This window comes from Gorilla gorilla, chromosome Y (genome assembly GCF_029281585.2).
Source record: "Gorilla gorilla gorilla isolate KB3781 chromosome Y, NHGRI_mGorGor1-v2.1_pri, whole genome shotgun sequence".
NCBI classification, from domain to species: Eukaryota; Metazoa; Chordata; class Mammalia; order Primates; family Hominidae; genus Gorilla; species Gorilla gorilla.
In genome coordinates this window covers 18,289,302-18,312,280 of record NC_073248.2, presented here as the reverse complement: position 1 = coordinate 18,312,280, position 22,979 = coordinate 18,289,302, and the positions used below count along the sequence as shown (strand labels likewise).

General features: G+C 41.5%; 1 pseudogene; it reads left to right on the top strand.

Moving 5' to 3' along the window:
- Positions 1-6,261: 6,261 nt before the first annotated feature.
- Positions 6,262-16,121, top strand: LOC129530286 (RNA-binding motif protein, Y chromosome, family 1 member A1-like; annotated as a pseudogene).
- Positions 16,122-22,979: the final 6,858 nt, after the last annotated feature.

Below are 22,979 nucleotides of genomic sequence, written 5' to 3'. Positions count from 1 at the left end.
AATTATATTTTCATACCAACTAACTCACACAGTTTTTTGTAACTATCTGAATATTCTCCTCAGGTGGGGGAAAACCAGTGTCAGAGTTCTTGAAGAATTTATGAAAAAGAAAATGACAATAGTACATAAGGTTGTATTTAGTGAATGAAAATATTACTTTTAAAATCCTACTTAAGTACTGAGTAAATAAATAAAGCATATTATTCCAATAACTCTAAAGTATGTGTTCATGAAGAAAATACAACAAGGGTTAAAATGCATAAACAAACAAATGAGGCCAGGCATGATGGCTTGTGCCTGTAAGCCCAGCATTTTGAGAGGCCAAGGCAGGCAGATAACTTGAGGTCAGGAGTTTGAGACCAGCATGGCAAACATGGTCAAACCCCATCTGGAGTAAAAATGCAAAAATCAGCTGAACATGGTGGCATGTGCCTGTAATTACACTTCCTCGGGAAGGCTGAGGCAGGGGAATCACTTGAAGCTGGGAGGCAGGGGAATCACTTGAAGCTGGGAGGCAGAGGTTGAGGTCAGCCAAGATCATGCCACTTCACTCTAGCCTGGGTGACAGAGTGAGATGCTGTCTCAATACACACACACACACACACACACACACACACACACACACACACACAAAACGGAAAAAAAAGAACTGTACTAGAAAAAGAGCTCACAGGCAAACTCACATGTCTAACAGAAAAAAAAAATGTTCTTTAAACAAAAGTTCCACAAGAGGCAAATTAAAAAAACAAATGTATCACCTTGCATATAAAGTACAAATAATAAATTGAAGTGAACCACAAGGGGAAAAAATCAAAATTTACAAGTAAGTACTCTAAAAGAAGTTGAACGTCACTCAAAATTTTTCTGGATTCTATGTCTCTATATTGCAGAAATGATCATAAAATTTGCAGGAGCAGAACAATCAAAATGTATCTTAAACCTCAATAATGAGCTAGCTATCCCTTGAGCCTTGCTTCTCACCCACTGACCTTAGACACTTATGCCTCTTAGGTGACTTAAGGTTCCCTAATCCTGAAACACGAGTGTTACAGTTCCCTGAAGGCCCTTTCTCCTTCAGCCCATGGATGGCCTAGGATTGCTCACTGCAGTCTCTTCCCTGAGGCTTGTGTTCTCCATGTGGGGCACAACTCCAATAATCAAAAGCCCCTCAGTCCCAAGCCCAAGACTGCCTAACCTGGCCTCCTCTCTGTTCCCTCTCTAACTGCCTCCCTCCCTCAGGAAGTACTGCAGGGGATTGAGCCACAGGCCCTGGCTGATGATTGGGGGACTGCAGAAGTGGGTACAGGACAGGTTAGGTCATGGCTCAAAGCCAATTCCCCAGAGGCCAAGGAATGACCAGCAAGGTTTTTTTCCCATGATGCCCCACCGTGGCACCCACCTCAGCAATCCTGCCGGGACCTGGGTAGCCATGGTCAGCCCACAAGCTGAAGAAGGTCACATGGAGGTGCACTGCCTGAAGCTGGAGGCTTAACCTTCATGATCCCACAACCACTGGACTGCAGTGGAATGAGACACCCAGTTTCTTGGAGGGACGGGAAACAGGAAGGTTCATGCCAGACCTACCCTCCCACACACAACTTCCATTACCATGCTGGGAGTCACTCCTGACCGAGGATGCCAACACAGTACTCCTGAATGACCACTTTATTGTGGAAATAAAGGTTGTGACAAAAGGAAAACTTCATCCTGATGCCGGTACCCGGGGTGGCTGAGTTCCTTCACCTCCCTGGCCAAGAGGGAGAAAGAAGATGGACTCAAAGGACCATTTCATGTACCTGGACTAAGGTGGCCTGCTACATGTGTTTTCCTTTCCCAGCTCTCCCTCTTAGATACCCCTGGGCCCCATGGGGACTTCAACCAGACCCAGATGCCTGACCCCTCCCGCTGATCCAGGCTCCGCAGCATAACCTGCAAATCCATCATGTAGCTCAGCAGGACTTCATCATTTGTGATCTCAGCCCATATCTGGGTGTGCCCCACAATCTGCTTCTGGTCTAGGAGCCAACGGATGATTTGGGCGGGGGGGCATGACATGAAACCACCTGCAACTTTGCAAGAGTATGGAGAGTATGGACAAGGCTGTCACCCAGGCCTTTGACGTGGCACTACACCTTGGTGTGGTGGTCTTGGCAGAGGGTCAAGCCAGGCCCAGACAGCCTGCTGTGAAAAGGGGCAGGCATAGAAGTGGGGAGAGGTTTAGGGGGTGGGGTGCTCTGGTGTGAGGCGGCTGCTTCCTCAGGGTTCCTGAGCTGCAGGAGGCCCTTATGTGCCTGGGTGCTGGACAGGCTCTGCTGCTGTCTGAGTGTACAGTGTCCTCTTCTAGTCTCCCTGAGGGGTGGATGTGTCCGCCAGAGGGAATCTCTGTGGGTTGATGGGGCTGCAAGGCTGTGCCTGGCTCTCCCCATGGGGCTCACATGGGTGCAACAGAGGCTATATATGCTCAGGGCCTACACCTCTTTGGATGCAGCACCAGCAGAGGGAAGAAAGTTTGTCCGTGGAGATGGTGCCTGCCTTGCAGAGGACAGCAGCCCAGTGCACATTGAACCTGAGTCTTGAGCACCTTGTGTTTCTGGGGTGAGCCTGCTGGACACAGGCATGGGGAGCAGAGGTAGTTCCATGGCTGGCATGGGCACACAGACTCCCCTTCCTCCAAGGACTTTCCCAGGGAAATGTGCCCTTCAACTTTCTGCTGTGCGTAAAGGGTCCTTTTGCGTTGCTCTTCTCTCTTGTGAGTGCTGTGATTTGCTTCCTGTTCCTATTCTACTTGCCCTCAGGGCACTCGCAAGCAAACTGCCCTCCTATCTGCAGAAGTCTGGCCCCTGCTCCCCTCATTGTCCTCCATCCCCTGACTCCTGGATGACCCCCTGTGCCTACCACCTGGCTTCTCCCAACCCGACTCCCAGGACCTAGACGCCCACCCCCTGCTGCCAGCCATCCCAAATTGGCAGCTGCAAAGACGTGGCTCTGGCCCAGAAGCCGGGGATGCCCTGTGGCTTGAGGCATTTACAGAGCCCAGTTGCAAATGATGGACCTCCAGCGAGTCTGTTGCGGGCCCCGGCCTCCTGGGGCCAGGGACAAGTTCTGCCCAGTGGTCCTCCTGCTGCTGCTCCACGTCGGCCTCCTCCTTGGCCACCACTTCCCCCTCTGCCGTGATGTCATCCACCAGTAGCACGCCTCTTCCCCCCGGGCCGCCCTCTCCTGCAGAGCCTCCAGACTTAACACGGTGCCCTCCTAGGGCTCCCACAGACCAAGGTCTGAGCCGCCCACCCCACGCCCCTGGCACCCCTAGACTCTGGGGGCCGCTCCCCGAGAGGCCGGGGGCCTCGCCTAGCTGAGAATCACGGTCTCACACCTGCGTGGACCCAGGATTACTGGGAAGCCCTGCAGGATCCACAGCCTTCCGCACTCGTCATGAGGCCCAGATTCCCTGCAGGAATCTGGAGCCCAGGAGCCGTAGGCAGAGGCCCTGGGCTTCCAGAGCCCCTCTAGCAGGCACCGCGGCCGGTGGGTGCTGAGCTTATGGGAGCCTCTGCGCCAGCAAGTCAGTGAACACAGGTCATCGGATGGGCGACCACGGCAGCTTGTCTCTGGTGTGCCCAGGGCATAGGACGAGAGATCCTTTGGAATACCCCTGGGAGTAAAGCATCCTCAGGGAGGAAGCATGGAACTTGGAGTCTGTATTTCCCTAGATCTGAAAAAGTCCTTGCGGGGTTTTGACTTCTGGTGCAGGCGAATTCCACCCCAGAAAGGTACCAGATGACTTTCCTCCCACGTGCCCGCCCTGCCCCACTCTCCGAAAGCCACTGCCGCTGCCCTTTCCCCAGCAGGCAGCGCTGGTCCCTCTCTCTGCCCTCTGGATCTGCAATATTCAGTACCATCAGCCTAGCCTGTCTAATGAAGTGAGATGTTTCATGTCTTCTCTGTGGGTCAATGGCTTGCCACACTCAGAATACCAGTTAGGGTGTAGGTCGTCCATGCCCACAATTCCAAAGGGAGCACAGTCCATGTGTACCTGAATCCACCACCACCTAGCACAAGCATCTTCTCAGAGGAGGCTTACTGCGGAAGGATGGAGCTGCAGGCCAGCAATGGGCAGGGCGCCTCGGGAGACGCCTACAGCCCTTGCAATAATTGGCCGACGCCCACCGCCCTCGCAATGATTGGCCGCTGGAGGTAGGGGGGATTTCCAGGCATGGCTTCTGGCTTCCTTCCAGCTGAGGCCAGTTCCGGGGATCTTTCCGGCAGTTGGCCCTGTGGTGTCCCGAAGCCGGATGCATACGACCTGAGGCCCGGGCGACACTGAGGCTGTTTGTCCTACTGAAAAGCACCTGTAATTTCTGTTTCTCTGCACAGGTTGGTCTCTCGGCAAGAATAGAAAGCAAAGGTTTGGGATTGTAGGGGGTGGGTTTTCTATGTGTGGGCGTTGAATTATGCAAGGAGACAGTGGGGAGAGAACTCCTTAGTGCTATTAAGAAACTCATTTTTGTTAAACTCTTATTTTTCTTGAGTATTCTACCTTTAACCGTCGGACATGTCTGACATGTGGGCAAGTCGTGGGAGATGGTGCTGCGGTGCCATTATTTTCATGTGCACTTTTTATTAAAGCAGTTTTTCTCTGTGAATGTGGTCATAATTCAAAATATATGCAATATACTTAACCACCGCGATTAAATACCCGTACTTTTAGTCAGCACATGTCACGTATGTGATTTGCTTGGTGAGAGTTATCAAATTTTGGCATACTTTAGTGTATGTAGCAGTCTGGGGCTATACATTACCTCAGTTCAAATTTGTCTCTGTAAAGCCTGTAATTGTCTCTTTCCTTGTATGACAGTATATGAAACATGTTTCCTGTATCTGTGGCCCCTAAGTAATTTAAACCGAGTCAGTGGGTGTAATCAACTTAAATGGAGTCGGATAGACTTAAATGAAAACAAAATAAATCCGCTCAAGTTATTCTATTAACCTGGCACACGGACTTACTCTTGTAATCCTAGCATTTTGGGAAGTGGAGGTAGGAGGATGGCTTGAGGTCAGGAGTTGGAGACCAGCCTCGGTAACATATGGGCTCCTTTAATCTATTGCCATTTTTGCACCAGGGACCAGTTTAGTGGAAGATAATTTTTCCTCAGAACGAGTTGCCCAGGGGAAGAAGGCAGTGAGATGGACACGTTTAGGGGTGGGGGCTGCTGGCAGGGCCCCGAGGGCCACGTGGTGGGGTGTGGCTTCTGGTGGCAGCAGTGTGACAGGGGAAAGGTGGGGCAGCAGGGCTGCCATAGAGACAGGGTGGGGCAGCGGGATTCCAGGGGAAGGCTGGGGAGGATGGTTTCTTGATGAAACTGTGCCACCTCAGGTCATCCTCAGGCATTACATTCTCCACAGACAGGTATTACAGGTTATCCCCAGACATTACATTCAGGCCACAGACAGGTATACTGTGAAAGCCAGTGTTTGGGGAATCCTTGATCTATTATATATTTCAAATCACTAAAAGATGGTAAAATATTTAAAATGATCTCCCCCTAGAATATTTTAATTAGCTCGATTTAATCTTCCATCCAAATATCAAGCTAGGCGTGGTGGTTCACACTTGAAATCCCATCACATTGGTAGTCCCAGGCTGGCAGATTGCTTGAGCCCAGGATTTGGAGACCAGCTTGGGCAATATAAGGAAAACCGTGTCTATTTAAAAAAAACACAGAAAAATTGCCCAGCCAGCTACTTGGGAAGCTGAAACGTGGGAGGATCATTTGAGGCTTGTTGGAGGAGGCTGCAGTAAGCAGTGCACTTTGGCAACAGGAGATATACATCTTAAGCAAAAACAACAACAACAACAACAAAAACACAAAACATCACACTGTACCTCATAAATATATAGTTTGCAAATAAAATTATTTAACTGGGGACATCCTTCATATTGCAACTTAGGAAAATTACAATAGCTTTTCTTATCTAATTTTTAGAAATGAGATTTTGTCACCTACGTAATAAAATGCAGCATTTCTCCATGAAGTCAGTGCCCCTTTTGCTCTGTATGTTACGAATTTTAAATATTTAAAGTAAGAAATACTAACAAAATGTTAGCCTCTGGAAGGGAATTTTACTTGAATTTTCAACACAGTATATAATAAAATTTTATCTTTTTAGCTTGTTTATTTTTATCAAAATAGAGTATTTTATTTTATTTTATTTATGTTATTTTATGTTATTTTATTTTATTTATTTTCCATTTACAGCACAATGGTAGAAGCAGATTGTCCTGGGAAGCTTTCATTGGTGGCCTCAATAAAGAAGCCAATGAAAAAGATGCTTAAAGAAGTGTTTGCGAAACATGGTCCCCTTTTGGAAGGTAACTTTTTTTTGTTTTGTTCTTTTTTTTGAGACGGAGTCTTGCTGTGTCGCCCAGGCTGGAGAGCAGCGGTGTGATCTCGGCTCACTGCAAGCTCCGCCTCCCTGGTTCCAGACATTCTCCTGCCTCAGCCTCCAGAGTAGCTGGGAGTACAGGCGTCCTCCACCACCCCTGGCTGATTTTTTATATTTTTAGTAGAGACGGGGTTTCACCGTATTAGCCAGGATGGTCTCGATCTCCTGACTTCGTGATCCGCCCTCCTCGGCCTCCCAAAGTGGTGGAATTACAGGTGTGAGCCACGGCACCCGGCCTCGGAAGGTAACTCTTAAAGCCATGTGTATTTGTGTGTGTGTGTGTGTGTGTGTGTGTGTGTATTTTCATATGTATATTTCAACATGTATATTTAAAATATGTATTATTGCAAAGTTCATTGTATACATACGTTAAAATGCCTAATCATTTGTAAACTCTTATTTTGAAGTAACTATTTGATATTTGAAAAATTCTCATAGCAACAGGTGAAGGGCCTGTGGTAAGGATCACTTACTACTTAGAAAGGAAAATGACGAAAATTAAATGTGTCATGGCGTAAGGAAACAAACTGGAATAAAACAGGCTGACTATAGGGATGACTTAGTATTAATAATCATAGTAGTGACGTGAAATGCAGTTTGTTTTTGGTTTGATGTAACTTTCAGATGGTTAGTACTTCAGTGAGTCCATTATATAAATGTAAAATGTTTTTATATATTTTAGTTCTTCTGATAAAGGGTTGAACCAGCAAGTCCAGAGACTTTGCGTTCGTTATTTTTGAGAATGCTGCAGATGCTAAGAATGCTGCCAAAGATATAAATGGAAAGGTAAGAGTCCCTTATTAATAATACTATAACTCTGGTTTTCAATTAACAGTATTTCTAGGTCTTTTTAGTATTACTAAAGTGTTAAAGATAGTAGAATGCCATATGGACCAAAATTCTTTAGCCATTCTCTTCTTTGTGCCATATACCTGAAAGTGTAGTTGGAAGGGCACTGCAATTAACATTATATAAATTAATATATGGTAACTTTTTTCTATTTTTGTATTTCAATATGAGTGTAAATACATTTTCTAAGGTTTCCAAGAGCATTAAAACCCAGAAGGAATCCCCCTGTAAATGAAAGGACTAAGTGAGCATTCATTAAATGCTCTCAATGGACTTACTTCCAATTCATGGAAATACTTCTATAGTATATAAAAACTGTGGATAGACATCTAGACAGACTCACAAGAAGGAAAGATTCTCTCCCATTTTCTGAAAATATATTTTTGAGAAAGTATATTTAAAAAAGAACTTTACAGTTAAGGAAGCGTTAAGTACTTGAAAATAGAAAATAATATCAGAACCTTGAAGTTGGATAACAGAAGAAGGAACTGGAATTTTTGCCCCACCCTTGCTCTTTTCTCCTAAGGACCTTTTTTTCCTCTCACCAGAGTAATTTATGTAACATGAATATCTAATTGCTCATTTTCCCAGTGTGTTTGAGGACATGTTTTGATCAAAACAATGGTCTCTTGTCCTATTGAGTCTTAAATCTAGGGATTGTGTGTTTACTAAAGCTTTAAAATTTTATGTAATTCTACTAACTATTGAATTCCTTTACATTCTAGTCAAGATAATTCCATTCTGGGCCTTTTAGAGCCTTTTTGCTTTATAACATTATCCCAATCTGTTTTTATCTCCTGTTGCTCTTTATGCTACCCCTAAAATGCTTTTCTGAACTCTTGAAAACTATTCTTTCGTATGTGTGTCTCAAAAATAACAATTCATCCTTCAAAAACAACTTTGATTTTATATTTTCTTCCACGTTGCATATCATAGATATTCTGTACTCACTGTACCACATATTAGTCTACAGATTGTTAAATTGTCTACAGGGCATATTTAAGGCTTCCTAGTTGCTTTTATTTCTGTTACCTCTAGTACACTTGGTGGCACATAGTAGAAAGTACATTTTTATTCACTCTTATAAATTAATATTTTAAGCTGTGGTAGAAACCCAGAGTAGCTTTTGATTCATGGGTTTGTGGTAGTTATGCAGATAATTTTTACTTATGTATAGTCATCTATGATAATTTCTTTTTCCCCCTAGTTTTCAAGCACGAGTAGGTAATTTGCACAGATTTTTTGCTTTTTTTTTTTTTTTTTTTTTTTTAAGGTGGTGTCTTGCAGTGTTGCCAGGTTGGATTGCAGTGGGACGATCTCAGTTCACTGCCACCTCCTCCTCCCAGGTTCAAGCAATTCTCCACCTCAGCCTCCTGAGTAGCAGGGACTACAGGCACGTGCCACCACACCCAGATAAATTTTGCAGTTATAGTAGAGACTGGCTTTCACCCTGTTGGCCAGGATGGTCTCTATCCCTTTACCTCATGATCTGCCCGACTAGGCCTCCCAAATCATCAGGATTACAGGCGTGAGCCTCCATGCCCAGCCAATGGTTATTTTTGAATTACTTCATCTCACATATTATATTGTGTAAGCATAAATATGAATGCTATATGCACATAAATGTTAAGACAACCAACAAAGGAGATTCTTAGAGTTTTCAGGGGCAATTAAAAGTTTAAGGAATTTTGACTGACTTTGAAACACTGGGAAGGAAGCAGCCATGCGCAAATCTGGGGAAAATATTTTGGGCCCAGCAATAACAAAAGAAGTTTCAAGGTAGGAACAACTGGTGGTGTGGCTGCAAGGGGTCTTGTAAGGGATTTAAGATCTTCCCCCAAATAACAAAAAAAACATGTAATTTTAAAAGAGTTATTTATTATCTGAACTGTTTTCAAAAATTTGTCCTATAGAAAAGATTATACTGAAAAATGTTATTGTAAAATTAATTAGCACATTTAAGCATTTCTGAGAAACAACATGAAGTACTATATTAAGAGTCATTTTTTAGGGGCACGTCTAAGGCAAAATAAGAAATGAATAAGGCAAGGAAACTTAATGAGATCAAACAAGGATCACATTTACAGAAACGTTTCTAGAGTAAACACAGAATTATAAATCATATGGGGACATTTTATGTAAGTGTTAGCAGCTCAAACAAGAAACAACTCACAATAACTAATTTGACTAATCACTTTGAATAAGTAACCTCATTTTTTTAAATGACACAAGTTTCGTTGGGACACTGAAACTTTTAAATCAGTGATGTGAATACAAAGATGAAGTGGATTATATATTGTAAAAAAAAGATGTGCCACATTCTTCCATAGAATGTGTGATGGGTTAATCTTTTTTGTTTGAGGTGTTATTTTTTTTAATAATGGAGGAGTTTTCAAGGAATTTGAATAATAGAATTTGTGTTTGATCCCTTAATGGAAGGCATGTGCTCAGTAACTATCTCAAATTTGGCATTGCGAAAGATGTGTTCACTTTAGGAGAAAAAAAAAAGTTTGCTTTGGGAGAAAATATCTAGAATCGAACTATAGTTGATGTAAAAATGTTTGTAAAATGTGGTTAGGTTTATTCTTGCCAATGTTATTGATAGTACCCTTAATAATTTTAGTCTTCGGATGGAAAAGCAATAAAAGTAGAACAAGCCAAGAAACCATCTTTTCAAAGTGGTGGTAGGCGGCGACCACCAGCTTCTTCGAGAAACAGAAGCCCTTCAGGAAGTCTGAGATCTGCAAGAGGAAGCAGTGGAGGAACAAGAGGGTGGCTTCCCTCACATGAAGGACACTTGGGTAATGTTTTAAAATATAAAGATGGAACCATAGGACTGAAAGAAAATAAGTTTGACGATATCAAAATTTCCCAATTTTATTTATTTCTTTTGTGAACAGAAAATTAACATATTAATAAGAAGCAAAATTATTTCTAAGTACTAAAGTTGTATTATAAGAATTGTCGCTCTAATATCTAAAATTTGTTTTAAAATTGTAATAACTTTGCATTGAAATGACACAGATTTCAAACTGAATTGAGTTTATGAATGCTGATTGCCTGTACTCAACAGGTTTTCTGAAGAACTCATTTATATTCATTATACTTCATAGAGTTTTCTACTTTGGGGCGCAGAACTTCATATCAGTTGTATTATCAAAATACAATGGAATATTTAAAACTTTCCAACAGGAAAAAAAGTAATTCAGTACTTAGGATTGATTTTCCAATATTAGTTTTTTTTGTGTATACATGGGCAAACATGTATGCAAATCCATTACTTTGTAATTTTCGTACAGACAGTTTGTACATTGGCCTGCCATAAAGCATTTTCAATTTAAGAAATGTAGAATTTTAATTTCTAAAAAGAGTCTGTGACTCTGGAAAGGACATAAAACCACTGCTTCACAGATATGTATGTATTTTTCTTTCTGGAAGGTGAGTCACTGAAAATGGTATTTATGAGTGATTTACACAGTAGAAATGAGGGGTCAATTTCCATATAAAAAAGAAAAACAAACCATGTATATATATATATATATATATATATATATATATATATATATGATGTGGGTGGGCAAGGTGGCTCATGCCTGTCATCTCAGCACTTGGGGAGTACGGCGCAGCTGGACCACAAGGTCAGGAGATCCATACCAGCCTGGCCAACATGGTGAAACCCTGTCTCTCCTAAAAATACAAAAAAATTAGCCTGGTGTGGTGGCACGTACCTTTCATCTTAGCTACTCTGGAGGCTAAGGCAGGAGAATCACTGGAACCTGGGAGGCAGAAGCTGCAGGTAGCTGACATAATGCCATTGCACTCCAGCCTGGGCAGTAGGGCAAGAGTCCATCTCAATCAATCAATCAATAAGCCTATAAATTAACTTGTGTTATCTGTTAACCAACCTTCAAAAATCTGTCATTTAATTTTGTGTTTTAATGACCAGATGTGTAATTAATTGGAGTTGTTTTTTAAATTTGAAATGGCAGTGTTTGCTCCATTTTAAGATGTATAGCTTCATGGTTATTTTGTTTCCATTCATCTTGAGGGAGAGGTTCAATAATACTATGCCATGTATGAGAATGTGCATATTCTAACCTATAACACCACCTAGCAATTGCCATATGTCTACGGTTTTTGTACATATATATATATAACTATTTTTTCTATTACTTAATAAGCTATTCTTAAAGATTATTAAAATTTAGCATAGTCTAATCTGAAAATTAGTGTTTCATAAAGGAATTGTAAGAATTCTATACTATGTTAGTGAATTTTAAAGATAATGTATTTTCTTGATGTGTCACCTTTTGATATTGTAAGTATTTGAGTTTCTTTGAATGGAATTTAGTTTATGATATGCTTTGAAAATTTTTCCTCATCGCAGAATGATATAAACAATCAATTATCATTTTTCTTTAATATTTTTATGTATGTTATACTTAGATATTTTACTGATTGATATCTGCTCCCTGTTCCCTCCCCACTTTTCCTACATCTCTCTCTCACACCAATATATTATGATTCTTGAGTTTCTTTCTAGACTTTCCAAACAGACTTTTATTGCTTGAATTGTACTAATTTCATGTAGAAATGTTAATTTTATTATTTAGACAAATGTGAATTTGTAAGGTTATAATATATAGAAAATCTTTATAAACAACTAAAACTTAGCCATTCAAGAAAGAGTCATGCTAGTTAACTAAAATGATTTTGTTCGAAATACAGATGATGATGGATACACTCTTGATCTGAACATGAGTTCTTCTAGGGGAGCCATTCCAGTTAAAAGAGGTCCATCTTCAAGAAGTGGAGGTCTTCCTCCTAAAAAATCTGCTCCTTCTGCTGTGGCAAGAAGCAATAGGTGGATGGGAAGCCAAGGTAAATGCTACCTGACAGAAAGACCATAGTTTTTGTATGACTAAAAATGAGCTGTTTTACCTGAATGCTTAGCTTTAAGTTCATTGAACAAAAGGGAAGTGACACATACGTGAGCATAATTACTGATTGATAGCTTTTATTATAGTTTCTATCTCACTAGGTACATTTCAGATTTATGTTGAAGAAATACTCGAGCTTCTCATTGCAGATGAAAGAAGTGATTAGAGTGAGGCCAACATTCCTTTTAATCCTGTGTTTGCAAGATAATTCCCCTTAATATTTCTAAAAGTTCCTAGCAGTATTCTTTGATGGTAGGCTTCTTCGTCTAAAGAATTCTCCCATTTCCTAGGTCCCCTGGTAGTGGTGCCCTGGTGTCCCAGTTGAAAATTTGCTTGTTGAGTTTCTTTGTTGGGTTGGAGTCTTGCTCTTACCAGGTCAGAGTGCGTTGGTGAAATGATGGCTTAGTACAGCCTCAAATTCCTGGGCTCAAGCAATTATCCTGTTTCAGCCTCCTGAGTTGCTGCAATTACAGGCATGCATCACCACACCTAGCTAAATTTTTTTCCTGTATTTTTGTAGACAGGATGTCACTACATTGTCAAAACTGACATTAAAGCCCAGGGCTCAAATAGTCCAGCTGCCTCAGCCTTCCACACTAGCTCACAGTGTGAGCTGCTGAGCCTGGCCATCCAGCTTCTGAGACCTCAATAATGTTTATGTGCAAGGCATTCTTACTGCTTATATGAAGATTCAAAAGAACTGCAAGAGCATTTAGCAGAAAAGGAGTCACTGGGCTTAAATATTATTTAAAAATAAAATTAAGTCTTGAAAGGTAGACATGAAGGAGTCCAATATTCTTAAATTAAGTGGATATCACAGAAGTGCAGAGTTATGAAATATAAGGGCATGTAAATCAATAATTAAGGTTGTACCAGGATGTTTAAACATTAACACAAGATCCTTAGTGTAAGATTGGAAATTATTTGTGGAGAGAATTTAGAACTAAGCAACCTGAGGTGAGCAGTAGGATTGAACAGAAGTAATATTTTTGAAAAAGAGAATCATAAGATTGCAGACCAAACAGAAGAAAGCAAGACAATAAATAAGAGTTCTTAGCAAATAAGTTTAAGTACAACAAATTAAAATTCTTGCTTAGTCCTCCACCCTAATATGGAGGAAATTGAAAACTGCCATTTTCTATTTTACATTTCATATGTAGAGTATCAGTGAAATTAGGTATTTATTGACTTCAGGATACACAAGCCAACACATTTTCATTGGAAAATTAGCCATTGAACATATCATAGGTGAAAGACTGACCTCTAAGGAACAGCACATAAAGGGTATATTAAAGGAGAAGCTTTTCTATTTTGAAATAGCAACAATGTTGTAATGACCCCTTTAACAGTATTGCTTATTGCAGTAAAAGTAAATCTTGGCCATCATTAGAAAGTTTTCACTAGTACATTTTAATTTGTCAACATTTAAGATAGATCCAACCACTTAGAGATAAAGGAGAATTTTTTGTAAAAATTTAGCTTGCAGTCATTCAAAGGTAGCATTATTTGTGTGTGAGGTGGATTGAACAACATGGCAAAATTTACCGTCTTCAGCTGAGAAAGGACAATGTATATAACTTTAAAATTCGTGAAGAGTTTGGTGGTTTTACATGTTTTCCTTGTGTCATTGGTAGTCATCAGTAATTCATATGAAAAGAAAAATAATAACTAAGTAGCTATTTACCATTACAAATGAACTTTTACCTAAGAATTAATGTCTGCCTTCTGCTTTGTTAGAAGGACTGGCCTTGGGGGAGCCATGGGATTATCCAAAGCCATAAGAAATATTCACAATGTCATTACTTTCTAGTAATTTAAGGAAGGAAGAACAGAGTCATAGAAGAAATAATTTTAAAAAGTTGTTTAAGAGAAGAGAAAATAGTGTTTCAGACTTGCTGTTCTTTACATGTTTCATCATTTTAATATTAAAGGTCCCATATCACATGGAAGAGAGAATTATGGAAGTCCTCCATGCAGAGAGCCAATCTCTTCCTGGAGAAAAGACCATATGTCTCCAAGAGATGATGGTTATGCAACTAAGAATAGGTAAAGAAAAAATGGAAAAAGATAGTTGATTTTTTTTTGTTATGGTAATGAAATTCGCATAACAAAATTAAATATTATAAGGTAAACAGTTAAGTGGCATTAAATATATTCTGTGTTATGCAGCAACTATCTCCATCGAGTTCCAAAACATTTTTGTGACTCCAAACTAAAACTCCAACTACCAGTTGAGCAGTCGCTTTCATTTTCTCCCTTCCCTCAGCTGCTAGCAAACACCAATCTGTGTTCTGCCTCTGAACTTACATGTGGTGGGCATTTAATGTTATGGACTCAAACACTGCATGACTTTTTGTATCTGTCTCCTTTCCTTTTGTATCATGTCCCGAAGTTTCATTTACATCATAGCACTTCACTCCTTCCACAAGCTGTTAACCCATTATTTTATTTGGGTTGTTTCCACCACAGTATTTCTATGCTCCAGTATTTGTTTGAGTACACTTATTCAATTTTGGGTGTATATATAAGTGGAATTGCTTGGTCCTATGATAATTATGTTTGTTTTCTTGAGGAAGCACCACATTTCTCCTAGTAGCAGCATCATTTTCCATTCCAGCTAACATTGTATCAAGGTTCCAATTTATCTTCACCCTCTCAAACAATTGCTATTTCCTGCTTTTTAAAATTTATTGCCATTCTAGTGTGTGTGTGAAGAATGGTATCTCACTTTGGATTTGAAATGCATTTTCTGAATCACTGATTATGAGTATCTGTTCCATGTGCTAGTTGGGCATTTGTCTAGTTTATTTGGGGAAATATCTATTTAGATGTTTGGCCTTTTAATTTTGTTTAAGTTGTAAGTTAGTTATGTTTTGGAAACTAATTGATGAAAATTTAAAATTTGGTGCTTAAACTTATGCACACAGAAATCATCCACTTTCCCAAGAAACTAGTGATTATGCTCCACCATCTAGAGACTATGCGTACTGTGATTATGGTCATTCTAGTCGGGGCGAATATTCCTTTAGAGAATATAGGTACTATAACATTTCCTGGATTTGTCAAATAGATTTCTTAAATGGTTCATTCTGACATTAATTTTTTTTTCAATTTAGTGATTGTGATGGCTACGATGACGCCCGTGGTAGAGATCATTCTGAACATCCATGTGGAAGTTCTTATAGACATGTATTTCAGAGATAAGGTAAGGGTCCAGGATGGATTTGTAAATTATTGAATTGTATTTAATAGACCAGATCATTATTTTAATGAAATTATAAGGAAAAGTATAAAGGACAAATATAACATGTATAAATATTGAGTATTCTTAGCAGTATAAAGCACAGGGAATGATATAAAGGTGAGAACTTCACTACACGTTCAGAAAATATGGCTCAATGTTTACTTTAGAGTTAAATTTGTTAAGCTTCAAATACTACTCTTACGCTTCTTTTTAATAAAACTTTCTGACTCTTGCAGGCATAATTAATATCCTGTCAACAAAGGCAGACAAAAGTAGATATTTCCAAATAGTACTTTAACTAATTCATGCTTTAGTGATAGCTGTAATGATGTTTAAATGTAGTCCAACATATTATTTTACCGACCCTGCAGGTACCTCTCATGGTGCACTGCCAGCATGAGGGCCTCAGTTGTCTTATGGTGGAAGAAGCCGCCATGATTATAACAATACACGAGATAGATAACGGCAGAAGTCGTGGGAGTTACTCAAGGAGCTGTGGTGATTTTTATTCCTGTGGTCATGAGAACGTTGGCAGAAAAGACCTAAGGAATCCAGCTTCTCTAGGTAGGGTGCAACCTGCTCCTCGTGAAACATGTGGTAGCTCAAGTTATGTGGCATCTACAGGAGATGGTGGGGAAAGTTGATCTGGAAAAAAGAGCCAGAAGCAGATATTAAAGCAAGTATTCAAAATAATAGTTATTGCGTACCAAACCTTGTTTTCAAATCGAAAATTGACATGTTATTTCTGCATTGTTACGTGTGTCTTGCTAAAAGAAACCTGTTGGTTTTGTGGAGAGAGGTAGATACTAACTTCCTCCATGAATTTTTTGAGGTATTCAAAGGAAGAGGAATTCTTTTCAAAGTAATTTCATACTTGCTAATGCTTTTTTGGAACTATTTAGATGTAATATCTGCATTAAAATTTTCAGAATAAAATTTTACATATAATCCAAAATGCCTGATGTTATTGCTTAGCAGCACATGCTTAAAAGCAAATTCAATAGGAGAGTAAATTGCATTGTTTGTTGAATGTTTTCGTTTGTTTCTTTGAACATAAATAGATACAAAATTAGGCATATGTTATGTTTGCCTTGAAAGCTGCACAAGTTTTCTAATTAGGCTGTTTCTCTTTAAAAACTTACAAGCTTATAATGTTTGCGTCCTCTTCAGAAAGACTACAAAACTGTCTGCCTCACTATACAAAATTTATCTTTTAGTGGACTAGTATAGGTCAAAAGAAATAATTAGATGTGGTTGATACTAAAGTTTAAGACATCTGGAACATTCTACTTGAAGCATTCTGTGACTGAAGAGAGATAATGCTAATGAAAACTTTTTTTTTACCTAAATCAAAAGTGAACCAGCTAAATTTCTCAAGTGCATAACATAACGAAATTAAATGTTCGTAGTTTAAATAGTGGAAAGTAAGTGTTTTGTCTTAGAAGGTAGTCATGTTTTTTTTTTCTTGAAAGTTTTGACAATGGTTGTTGTAAGTCATGGTTTAGTAATAAGTTGTTACAAATAGGAATAATCTAGAGTGGCTGGAATTTCAGCAGTTTTTTTTTCTTTTTCAGATGGAGTGTAACTTTATCGCCCAAGCTGGGGTGCAGTGGCTCCATCTTGGCTTACTGCAACCTCCACCTTCTGGGTCCAAGCTCTTGTCCTGCCTCAGCCTCCTGAATAACTGGTATTACATAAGTGTGCACTACAGCTGGCTAATTTTTTGTATTTTTGGTACAGACAGCGTTTCACCATGTTTGCCAGGCTGTTCTTAAAATCCTGATCCACCCTCCTCTGACTGCCAAAGTTCTAAGATTACAGGCATGAGCCACTGCTCTCAGCCTATCAGATTTAATTCATGATATGAATAGAAGCACTTTAAACCTCATACTTTTGGTAAGTGAAGTGTATAAAATGTAAAACCACAGCATAACGTTGCAGACAGGGGATTGCTTAAAGGTGTAATAAATCATCGAATGATAAAAACAAAAAGATTTGGACTTAAATAACTAAATCAATTAATTTTTCTTTTTATTTATTTATTTTTATTTATTTATTTTATTATTATTTTCTTTCTTTTTTTGTTTTTTTTTGGTTTTGTTTTGTTCTGTTTTATTGATCATTCTTGGGTGTTTCTCGCAGAGGGGGATTTGGCAGGGTCATAGGACAATAGTGGAGGGAAGGTCAGCAGATAAACAAGTGAACAAAGGTCTCTGGTTTTCCGAGGCAGAGGACCCTGTGGCCTTCCGCAGGTGTCCCTGGGTACTTGAGATTAGGGAGTGGTGATGACTCTTAAGGAGCATGCTGCCTTCAAGCATCTGTTTAACAAAGCACATCTTGCACTGCCCTTAATCCATTTAACCCTGAGTGGACACAGCACATGCCCCAGAGAGCACAGGGCTGGGGGCAAGGTCACAGATCAACAGCATCCCAAGGCAGAAGAACCCATCCCAGTACAGAACAAAATGAAGTCTCCCATGTCTGCTTCTTTCTACACAGACACAGCAACAATCTGATTTCTCCATCTTTTCCCCACCTTTCCCCCCTTTCTATTCCACAAAACCGCCATCGTCATCATGGGCCGCTCTCAATGAGCCGCTGGGCACAACTCCCAGATGGGGTGGCAGCCGGGCAGAGGGGCTCCTCACTTCCCAGAAGGGGCGGCCAGGCAGAGGCGCCCCCCACCTCCCGGACAGGGCTGCTGGCCGGGTGGGGGCTGACCCCCCACCTCCCTCCCTGATGGGGCGGCTGGCCGGGCAGGGGCTGACCCCCCCACCTCCCTCCCGGACAGGGCGGCTGGCCGGGCGGGGGCTGCCCCCTACCTCGTTCCTGGACAGGGCGGCTGGCCAGGCGGGGGCTGCCCCCCACCTCCCTCCTGGATGGGGTGGCTGCCGGCGGAGACGCTCTCACTTACCAGACTGGGGGGCTGCCGGGTGGAGGGGCTCCTCACTTCTCAGATGGGGCAGCTGCCGGGCGGAGGGGCTCCCCACTTCTCAGACGGGGCGGCCGGGCAGAGAGGCTCCTCACCTCCCAGACGGGGTTGCGGCTGGGCAGAGGCGCTCCCCACATCTCAGACGATGGGCGGCCAGGCAGAGGCGCTCCTCACATCCCAGATGGGATGGCGGCCGGGAAGAGGCGCTCCCCACTTCCCAGACTGGGCAGCCGGGCAGAGGGGCTCCTCACATCCCAGACGATGGGCAGCCAGGCGGAGATGCTCCTCACTTCCCAGACGGGGTGGCGGCTGGGCAGAGGCTGCAATCTCCGCACCTTGGGAGGCCAAGGCAGGCAGCTGGGAGATGGAGGCTGTAGCTAGCCGAGATCATGCCACTGCACTCCAGCCTGGGCAACATTGAGCACTGAGTGAATGAGACTCTGTCTGCAATCCCAGCACCTCCGGAGGCTGAGGCTGGCGGATCACTAGCGGTTAGGAGCTAGAGACCAGCCCGGCCAACACAGCGAAACCCCATCTCCACCAAAAAAATACGAAAACCAGTCAGGCGTGGCAGCATGCACCTGCAATCACAGGCACTCGGCAGGCTGAGGCAGGAGAATCAGGCAGGGAGGTTGCAGTGAGCCGAGATGGCAGCAGTACAGTCCAGCTTCTGCTCAGCATCAGAGGGAGACTGTGGAAAGACAGGGAGAGGGAGAGGGCACCAATTAATTTTTCTGATTATACAACCTAAAGAAATGAAATACATGAAATTCCAGAAGTTTTACAGTCCATAATTCTTACAATTAACAGACTAATCTGCAATGAGGAAATATTTTCTTGATAAAATTTTCACAAGATCTTAATTTTTATAGGGTAAGGGTGCAAATAATTTTAAAGGGAGAAGTTGCCAACTTTGATTTTCAAGTGAATTATTCATGTTATGAAGTTGTGTTTTCATTCACCTATAATGTAGGATTGTGAGGATGAAGTGAAAAAATAAAACTCCCTAGTTTTGTGTGTCTTACTGCGCAGGTGTGATGGCTCAGGTCTTTATTTCCAGCATGTTTTGAGTCCAAGGCTTGCAGATCATTTTAGGTCAGGAGTTCAAGACCAGCCTGGCCAACACCATGAATCCCCATCTCTACCAAAAATATAAAAATTAGCTCGGCATGGTGGTGCACGCCTGTAGTATGTTACAGTTAACTGGGGCACTCAGGTAGGAGAATCATTTGAACTGGGGAGCCTGAGGCTGCAGTGAGCTGATATTGCACCATGCACTCTAGCTTGGGTGACAAAGTGAGACTGCAAATCAAAAATAATTATATAAGTCAACACATATATAAATAATAAATAGGGTATCCTTCATTTCAAGCACTTATCAATTCTTTTTTCTTTTTTGGACACAGTGTCTCACTCTGTTGACCAGCCTGGACTGCAGTGGCACCGTCAAGGCTCACTGCAGCCTTGAACTCCTAGGTTCAAGTGCACAAGCCCCATTCCAGCCTCCCAAGTAGATGGAATTGCAGTCACACACCACTGTGCCCAGCTTTTGTGTTTGTGTGTGTGTGTGTGGTAGGGAAAATGCTTTAGATAGATTTTTCAGGCTGGTCTCAAGTTCCCAGGCTTAAGTGATCCTTCTTGGCCTCCCAAAATGTTGTGATTATAGCCATGAGTCTGACGTAACATTTCTTGTTATGAGCGACATTACAGCTTCACTCTATTAATTATTTTGAGATGTACAATAAATCCTTATTAAGTGTAGTCACCGTGTGCCACTGAACACTAGATCTTATTCCTTCTAAGCAAGTATAATTTAACCCACCCCCATCCCCTCTTTGATCCCTCCCTTACCAGTTCACATTACTTGTATCAAAATATCACGTGTATGCCAAAAGTATTTACAACTGTTATGTACAAATTTTTTAAATAAGTAAAAAATCAATAAAATGATATCTCCAACAAGGTGATAAAATAGGAGGCCCTATTTTGTTCCTCCATCCACAAATGCAAAAAGTAAGCCACACTGACATTAATTCCCTGTGAGATAAACTCAGAAACTAGTTGAGATACTCTTGCACATAGGATTATGAAAATATTCACTTAAAAAGAGGCAAGATAAACTGAATCATTATCTTGTTCTAGAGTTTATGTCTGACCCAGTGCCCTAGAATCCATAGGGAACTGTTATTTCACAGCTTCTCTCAGAGGACTGAAGTATTAAACCACATATGTAATGCCCCAACTGTTACAGCTGCTTCTCAATGAAATGATTCCTCATTCACCTGTTTCTGGATTCTAACATAGATTGACATTCATAACTCTCCTAGGACCTCCAAGATAAAAGAGGTGTTTAAATAGACATTCAAGCACTTCTGAAACTGTTTCCTCCTGGTTTACAGGATCTGAAGCAGTCAAGAAAGCTCAGCTCCCACCTTGTGTCTTGAAGAACTTAGATTGTACATCTAACACCTTGACTTTTTTTTTTTTTCCTTTTTCCTTTTGAGATGGCGTCTTGCTGTGTCACCCAGGCTGGAGTGCAATGGCACAATCTTGGCTCACTGCAACCTCTTGCCTCCCAGGCTCAAGTGATTCCCCTGCCTTAGCCTCCCAAATAGCTTGGATTACAGGTGGCCATCACCATGCCAGGCTAACTTTTATATATTTTAGTAGAGACAAGTTTTCACCATGTTGGTCAGGCTGGTCTCAAACTCCTGACCGCAGGTGATCCACTTGCCTTGGCCTCCCAAAATGCTGGGATTACAGGCATGAGCCACCGCACCCAGCCATGTCTTGACTTTTATAGCTTCTGCCCAAGTATCTTGCTTGTAATTCTCCTTACTTTTGAATCTCTCAAGGTCCTCTGAGAGCAGGTACATAGGCATTTCTTATCAGTGTTCATCATCACTCACTCTAGCAATATACTGAGCTTCTAAATTTTCCTTCCAAGAAGTCAGAGTACCCAGCTATTGCCCTGACTTCTCAGGTTGCTGCCTAAGAATTTGAATACTAATTTGCCAATCTCTGGAAGCTAATGAATCCCAGTTTTTTGTAATCTCAAGATTCTGAAGAGGAAAAAGAATTGTTTTGTGAAAACTCTGCATGATCTTTAAACTTCCCTATCAATATAGTTTGGATATTTGTCCCTCCAAGCCTCAGGTTGAAATGTGGTCTTCCACACTGTAAATGGCACCTCGTGCGAGCTGTTCGTTTGTGTCATGGGGATGGATGCCTCATAAATGGCTTGGTGACCTTGCCATGGTTTAATAAGTGAGTTTTCTGCTCTACTAGTTCCCACAATGCAGCTTACATCCAAGTAAGTTGTTGAAAAGAGCCTGATACCTTCTCCCCTTCTCTCTCTTTCTGTCTCCACGTGTGACATGCCTTATTTCCTTTTACCTTCTGTCTTGAGTGGAAGCCTCATGAGGCTCTCATCAAATACAGATGCTGGCACCTCACAACTTTTACAGCCTGCAGAACCAGGCACCAATGGAAGGTCTTTTCTTTATAAATTTTCCGGTCTCATATTCTTTTATAGGAACACAAACAGACTAAGACATGTATCTCTGGCTGCTTACTTGCCTATATCAGTAAGCAGTGGAGATCAGCATTTACTATCTCCTGAGTTCCTTAGAGGACAAAGAGGTGGTTTTCAATGGTCCTGTGAGCGCTTCCTTATATCCAACCCTTGGCTTGCTCTAGCTTTCAGCTTCTCTGTGAAAGCACCCCAACCTTTTAAACTCCTCCCTTAGGACAAGTATTTTGTTGTTGTTTTTTGTTTGTATTTATTTATTTGTTTGTTTGTTTCTTATGATGGAGTTTCACCCTGTCACCCAGGTTGGAGTGTAGTGACGTGATATCAGCTCACTTCGACCTCCACCTCCTGGGTTCAAGAGATACTCCTGCCTCAACCTTCTGAGTAGTAGCTGGGACAACAGGCACATGGCACCAGGCCTGGCTAATTTTTGCTTTGTTTTGTATGTTTAGTAGAGAGGGGATTTCACCTTGTTAGCCAGGATGGTCTTGACCTCCTGACCTCATGATATGCCTGCTTCGGCCTCCCAAAATGCTGGGGTTACAGGTCTGTGCTACTGTGCTCAGCCTGGACCAGACTTTTAACTTGCCTGTTTCTAGGGTATGATGTGACAGAACAGGCATTCTGTGATTCTGCTAATTCCCACCCTCTCTGCAAAAAACCTCAACTCACAACTATCCTTAGATACAGACACCTGAGTGAATGATTCTATAACTTGGAATTGGATCTCTGACACATTTTTTTGACTGTAGAACTGAGAATAGCCACACAGATAGGAAAAAAGAACATGCTTTTTCTCCTCCCCAAGCCAGCACAGTGTTGCATACAAAAAATTCCCCTGGGCTCACAGTTTCTTCAGAGAGGAGAGAGTTGAAGGTATACATTCAGCCCTTTCTTTTCCATTTTGCAATTCTTCACATGATGCTCTCTCTAGTCTTTCCCTGTGGGTAACATTGGGGGTATCATATAACTGGGGTTAGTTAGAAATAAAGTACAAGGATGGGGCTCACAGAGGCCATAACTGTAATCTTACTGGTG